Source organism: Plecotus auritus (genome assembly GCF_963455305.1).
Source record: "Plecotus auritus genome assembly, chromosome: 9".
Classification (NCBI taxonomy): domain Eukaryota; kingdom Metazoa; phylum Chordata; class Mammalia; order Chiroptera; family Vespertilionidae; genus Plecotus; species Plecotus auritus.
Genome location: NC_137783.1, coordinates 27,954,226 through 27,961,472, shown reverse-complemented (window position 1 = coordinate 27,961,472; position 7,247 = coordinate 27,954,226). Strand labels below are relative to the sequence as shown.

At 40.7% G+C, this 7,247-nt stretch overlaps 1 protein-coding gene across 1 annotated transcript in view; it reads left to right on the top strand.

The window, feature by feature from the left end:
* LOC308257908 (interferon-induced protein with tetratricopeptide repeats 1-like) overlaps window positions 1-7,247 on the top strand; it is a 41,132-nt gene that overhangs the window by 21,120 nt on the left and 12,765 nt on the right. The window lies entirely within an intron of this gene.

Here is a 7,247-nt window from a genome sequence, read left to right as displayed (position 1 = left end):
GGGAGGGAAACAACTTTAGGAAATTATGTCCTGCTTTTTAGGCAGATAGGGAGATGGCAGAAGTGTTCTTTACAGCCCCTGCCCCCATGGAAGAGTAAAGCATTTCCATGAACTCTTTCATAAGCCAAAAGAGCGTAAAGCGAAGAAGCAATCCCCTTAGGAGGCATTTTGCTAATGGAATGGAGATAGAGCACAGATGCTCACAGGCAGCTCAGAGCCACTGCTGAGATGGGGAGATGCTGGGATGCTGAGTGTACCTCCCGGGAAGGAGGCTCGAGGCTGGGGTAGTGCACTGCCGCTATAAAGGCTCCGTGCAAAAGAAGCGAAGTACACTATTTTGTTGTTGCCTCTTTTCATAAAAGCAAAAACCCTCTTTGAAACTTTCAATTAGCAAAAACAGGTGCTAATGGATGTCTGTCATGAAAGCCAAGTGGCATAAAGTGAAATTTCGAAAAGCAGGAATACCTGTATCTGTGTCTCCTCAGTTGCCTTCAGCTCAAAATAATCCTCAAGCCAACGTGGCATACTTTGGAGTAGCATATGCTGCTTCTCTTCAATGAACAAAGCAGACATTTTCTCCAAACCTCATGCAACTAACAATCCAGTGAGAGAGACAGACAGTAAAACAAGTCAGTCATATGCTGCTTAACAACGGGGATAGTTCTGAGACATGCCTGGTTGAGCGGGTATCATCACTGTGCAAACAGTAGAGTGCACTTACACAAACCTAGCTGGTATAGCTTACCACACCCCTACGCTATATGGTACAGCCCATGGCTCCTCAGCTACAAACCTGCACAGCATGATTCTGTACTGAATACTGTAGCAGCTGTAACTCAGTGGTAAGTATTTGGGTATCTAAACATATCTAAATATGAAAAGGATGCAGTAAAAATACAGGAAAAAGGATTAAAATAATTGTACATCTGTATAAGGCCCTTGCCATGAATGGAGTTTGCAGGACTGGAAGTTTTCTGGGTGCGTCAGTGAGTAGTGAACAAATGTAAAGGTTTAGGACATTACTGTATTATACTGTAGACTTTATAAACACCATACACTTAAGACGACTCTATTTGAAAAAATTTTTTTCAATAATAAATTAACCTTAGCTTACTGCCACCTTTTTTATTTAATTGTATAAACTTTTACTTTTTAACTCTTCTAAGAAGACTTTGCTTAAAACTCAAACACTATACAAAAATAATCGTTCTTTATATCCTAATTCTATCAGCTTTTGCTATTATTATTATTTTTACTACTTAAACTTTTTGTTAAAAACTAAGACACACATTCGCCTAGGACTACACAGGGTCATGATCATGAATATCACTGTCTTCCTCCTCCACGTCTTGTCCCACTGGAAGGTCTTCAGGGACAAGAGCAAGCAAGTAGCTGTCATCTCAGATGATGACATTGCTTTCTTCTGGAATACCTCCCCCCAAAACTGCCTGAGGCTCTTCCTGAGGAGATGGCATTCTTTTCAGAAATATGTTCTCATGGAGGTTTGCTTAGTTTTTTCTTTCCTTTTCACCACAGATTTGCTTATAAGCTGATAATGCACCATGAACATCCCTCTGTACAATAAAAACCTTTTCGTGTGGGGGTCTATGTTTTCAAACTCTTTTAGGAACTTGTTGCAAGTTTGCAAAAGCTTCTGCTCAACCCTGCATTGTAAATTTCCTTGGGGGGTTCTTCTCTTCTCCTGCAGTTTCCTTTACTCTTGCTTCTTCTTCAGCTCTGTGTTCCTCTTCCAGTTCCAACAACTCCTCAGTCCATTGTTCAGCAACCACCTCAATGTCCTTCTCATCCAAGTTGTTTTCCATCTCAACCATAGCCTTGTTGATTTTCGCAAGTTCATCATAGGCAAATCCATTGAAGTAATAGATGAACTTTTTGAGTATCTTCTTCAGATGGCAATCATACTCCTTGGTGACCTCATCCCAAGCCCAAGCAGAACTCTTGAAGTGGGCATAGATGTTTTAATTCTTCCAGAATTGTATCAGTGTCTTCCTCAGTGGCAGCAATAGCTTGCACAAAGTTCCTCCTGAAGTAGTAGGCCTTAAAAACTGCTATAACTCCTTAATTCATTGGTTGGCTCAAAGAAATGGTGTTTGAAAACAGAAATACCACTTTGATATTGGATGAAGGTCACCAGCAAAGGGGGATGTTTAAGAGCATTATCAACAACAAGCAAAATCTCAAAAAGCCTGTTATTCTCCAAACAGTACTTCTCTACTTAGCCGGCAGAGCAATTCAGGAGGGCATCTTGGAAGAGGAGCTGGGTCATCCATGACTTCTTATTGCTCCTGTAGAACACTGGCAGGTGTGCTGATTGATACCCTGAAGGCCCCAGAGTTCTCAATGTGTCAAATTACAAAGGGTTTCAATATATAACCTGCAACGTTGGCCCCCAGCAAGACCATTATCCTGTCCTTCAAAGCCTTGAAAGCTAGCATGAACTTGGCATTGGCTTGACATCCCCAATTTCTCTTTATCTTTATTCAACTTTTCCTCTCCTACTTGAACTCCATTTGTTATCTCATACTGGCTGTGATGTGAAAACTAATAAAAAAAAATAGGTATATACAGGGTGCCCCCCAAAATGTATACACACGTTAATAGTTGATAACCCACTTAATTTTCACTCCTTTTCAGGTTTCACTGATTTGAAATAATGGGTGAAGCTAGACAAAGCTTTGAACAAAAAAAATTTATCCTAAAGTGCCACTAGATGTTTTTTATGGGGACACATAAAAGATGAAGTTTATGGTACAAAACTGGTTACTGTTTACAAATTGAGGGCTCCCAAATTCTAAATGAATGGTTCTTCATGCATATGATTCCCTTGCTCATACGTTATCAGCAGTGCCTGTACCAGAACAGTCATCAGTTTGAAAACAGGCACTAACAAAAAAACAAAAAAATCATTTCTGTAGATCCTTTTAAATTTTGAAAATGAACTGTATGTTAATAAACACTGACTTTATAATCATTCAAAGTGTGTATACATTTTGTTGGGATACCCTGTATATGCGAGTATTATTTGTAGCAGTGATTTTTAACTAGGGTTGAGGAGGTAAGAAAGAAGAGGAGGATTCTGCCCCTCGGGGCAAAAACAAGTTGCATTTGGCAATATCTAAAGACACTTTTTTAAAAAATATATTTTTATTGGTTTCAGAGTTCGAGGAAGGGAAAGAGAAACATCAATGATGAGAAAGAATCATTGATTGATTGCCTCTTGCATGCCCCGTCCCGGGGATCGAGCCCACAACCCAGGCATGTGCCCTGACTGGGAATTGAACCCTGACCTCCTGGTTTATAAGTCAACACTCAACCACTGAGCCACACCGGCCAGGCTAAAGACTATATATATGTGTGTGTGTGTGTGTGTGTGTGTGTGTGTATATATATATACATATATATATTTTTTACTTTTTCCAATATATTTTTATTGATTTCAGAGCAGATGAGAGAGGGAGAGAGAAAGAAACATCAATGATGAGAGTGAGTCATTGATCGGCTGCCTTCTACACGCCACCTACTGGGTATTGCAACCCGGGCATGTGCCCTGACTAGGAATGGAACCATGACCTCCTGGTTCATAGGTTGACACTCAACCACTGAGCCATGCCGGCCAGGCCTAAAGACACTTTTGACTGTCACAACTATAGGGTGCTGTTGACATCAAGTGGATATACACAGTGATGCTGGGTAAATATCCTACAAATACATGGGATAGCTTCCTACAACAGAATTATCCAACACAAATGCCAATGGTACCAAGGGCAAGGAACTCTGATTTATATCCATCTCCTAGAATAGTCCTTGAAAATAAGTGTTTATTCTGAAACTTGAGGAGTCATACCAACTACTTAAGTTTCAGTTTCCCATGCAGATTTTAATCAGTTGTCATGTTTCACTTTTTATTTCCCTTTTTCTCATGTTGCTAGGAAGAAATTAAAAAACAATACACTAATGATTTTCCCAAGGATCCACCCAAACCAACAGTCTGTAAAAAAAAGTTTGATATTCAAATTCCATCTAGTAATTTCAGCATGTTCAATACCCACTCAACAGCTAGGTCTTTCTTCTCAATCCTGAAAATGTATTTTCCTTAAAATAATTTTTTTTAAAATATATTTTATTGATTTTTTTACAGAGAGGAAAGGAGAGGGATAGAGAGTCAGAAACATTGATGAGAGAGAAACAATCGATCACCTGCCTACTGCACACTCCCCACTAGGCACGTGCCCGCAACCAAGGTACACGCCCTTGACCGGAATCGAAACCGGGACCCTTGAGTCCGCAGACCGACGCTCTATCCACTGAGCCAAACCGGTCAGGGCTCCTTTAAAATTTTTGATGGGGTTTTTGTCTCTTTGAATTTGAATTTCTAAACAATACAAGTAGATAGCCAGGAGGGTTTTTTTCTTCTAATTTTTATCATTGATTGCTTACTTGTTATCCATTTAAACTTTAATAAGCAAAAACTATCTCTTGGATCAGATACAGATGAGAGAAAGGAAGGGAAAGAAGTAGAAACAAGGAAGAAAAAAACATAATAAAGGCACTAGAAATTGTTTCAAACATTGGAGCTCTATTAAATTTTTCTACATCCTTGGCGAGGAGAAAATCTGGATTTATTTTTTTCACCCCAAATAAACTGTTCAGTACCTTTTCTAAAATGTGTCGGGGAATTTCAGTCACACAATAGACACCAGGGATCATCACGGCCCTGGTTCTAGCCCTGGGGTACTTCAAAATCACCTGAGGATTTATCTTTAATATTGAAGTTGGGGGCCCCTTCCCAGAGATGAATTCATTTGGTCTGGGATGAGGCCTAGTTAGCATTACTATTTTTTTAAATATATATTTTTTATTTATTTCAGAGAGGAAGGGCGAGGGGGAGAGAGAGATGGAAACATCAATGATGAGAGAGAATCATTGATTGGCTGCTTCCTGCACGCCCCTCACTGGAGATCAAGCCTGCAATCCCAGCATGTGCCCCTGCCCGGAATTGAATCTGGGACCCTTCAGTCCGCAGGCTGATGCTCTATCCACTGAGCCAAACCACCTAGGGCTAGCATTACTCTTAAAACCTCCCTAGATAATTCTGTGCAGTAGGGGGTTGGGATCCAATAAGCTATTCCAAATCAGTTATTTATCAGATATGGAAAGTGAGGCTCATAGAGGTGAAGTGGCTTATCATTACTGGTCATTACTGGTCAGTCATTCAGGGAGCGGATCCTAGCTAGACTGTTGGGAATGGAATCAGCCCAATGCTGAAATTTCATTTTCTAAATGTTTCCTTTTCTCTAGTTCTTGTTTACTTTTCTGTTAACACACACACACACACACACACACACACACACACACACACACACACACACGTTCTTCCTTGTCTTTTTCTCTCTCTTTAATACAAGTCTGTCTTGCATCATTCATGGGAGGCACGATTCTGAATACCTAACCAGCCCGAGCCAGAACCCCATGGAACCAAGACCCACCGCCAGTTCAAAGCAAAGACAAAAGAAACATTTTGTCTGCCTCTTTGCCTTCTATCTAATTACAAACCCAACTGCTTTTCTCCCAAAGAATTCCAAATACACCTTGTTCCCCAAAAGGAGATAGTTTCTAATTCACTTATTTATTACTTTCTTATAGCCTGAACCTTTATCAGAATACATGGAGAAACCTGTCTTATTTGTTCAGAAATTTTTATTGGTGCACATCTTTCTGACTAGGTCAGGATGTGGTAAGCAGAATCGAGGCAAAAGGGTTGCTGAGTTGTGAACTAACCATCTTTGTTGAGCAGTCTTGCAGAATGAGGCTGTGCCCTGAAAGGCTGATCACAAGACTGCACCTGTGCTAGAATGAGCCAGCCTCTACCTGTAATGGCCTGTCCCCTTTTTGATGAATAGGCATAACTAATCCCAGAAAAGGTAATTCCCCTGTCCATTCGGGGAGACACTGCTGTGGGAGATGTCCCCAGTGCTCTCCTTGCTTGTTGCGAGTAATACTCCCTTTGCTCAGGTACCTTCTTGGTTGAGGTTCACTGGGCTATGCTCACCAAGAAATGAACCCTTTATGTCCAGTCACAACATCCCAGTGGAAGCTTTTAGATTTGGAGAGGGCTGAGATGAGAAATGAACTAGGCAGGAGGGAATGAGCAGAAACCTTTTAGATCCGGCAGTGTGTCCAGTTAAGTGTTTCTAAGAGGAAAATATTCTTGCAGCTGTCCCTCTTCTGTTTATTATTTTAAGCGACAAAGTATGAGTAGTTTTTTTAAAAAATAAATCTTTATTGTTCAGATTATTACAGGTGTTCCTCTTTTTTCCCCCCATAGCTCCACTCTACCTGATTCCCCACCCCATCCCATTACCTTACCCCGCGCCACTGTCTTCATCCATAGGTGTAAGATTTTTGTCCAATCTCTTCCCGCACCCCTCACACCCCCTTCCGCCTGAGAATTGTCAGTCCACTCCCTTTCTATGTCCCTGATTCTATTATATTCACCAGTCCATTCTGTTCTTCAGATTTTTTATTCACTTGATGTTTAGATTCACTTGTTGGTAGCTATGTATTTGATGTCATTTTGTTGTTCATAATTTTTATCTTTACCTTTTTCTTCTTCTTCCTCTTCTTTTTTTTTTTTTAAATATATTTTATTGATATTTTACAGAGAGGAAGGGAGGGGGATAGAGAGCTAGAAACATCAATGAGAGAGAAACATCGATCAGCTGCCTCCTGCACACCTCCCATTGGGGATGTGGCCGCAACCAATGTACGTGCCCTTGACTGGAATCGAAGCCGGGACCCTTCAGTCCGCAGGCCGACGCTCTATCCACTGAGCCAAACCGGTTTTGGCATTCTTCCTCTTATTAAAGAATACCCTTCAGCATTTCATGTAATCCTGGTTTGGTGGTGATGAACTCCTTTAGCTTTTTCTTATCTGTGAAGCTCTTTATCTGACCTTCAACTCTGAATGATAGCTTTGCTGGGTAGAGTAATCTTGCTTGTAGGTTCTTGCTGTTCATCACTTTGAATATTTCTTGCCACTCCCTTCTGGCCTGCATAGTTTCTGTTGAGAAATCAGCTGACAATCGTATGGGTGCTCCCTTTTAAGTAACTAACTGTTTTTCTCTTGCTGCTTTTAATATTCTTTGTCTTTTGCTCTTGGCATTTTAATTATGATGTGTCTTGGTGTGGTCCTCTTTGGATTCCTCTTGTATGGGGTTCTGTGTGCT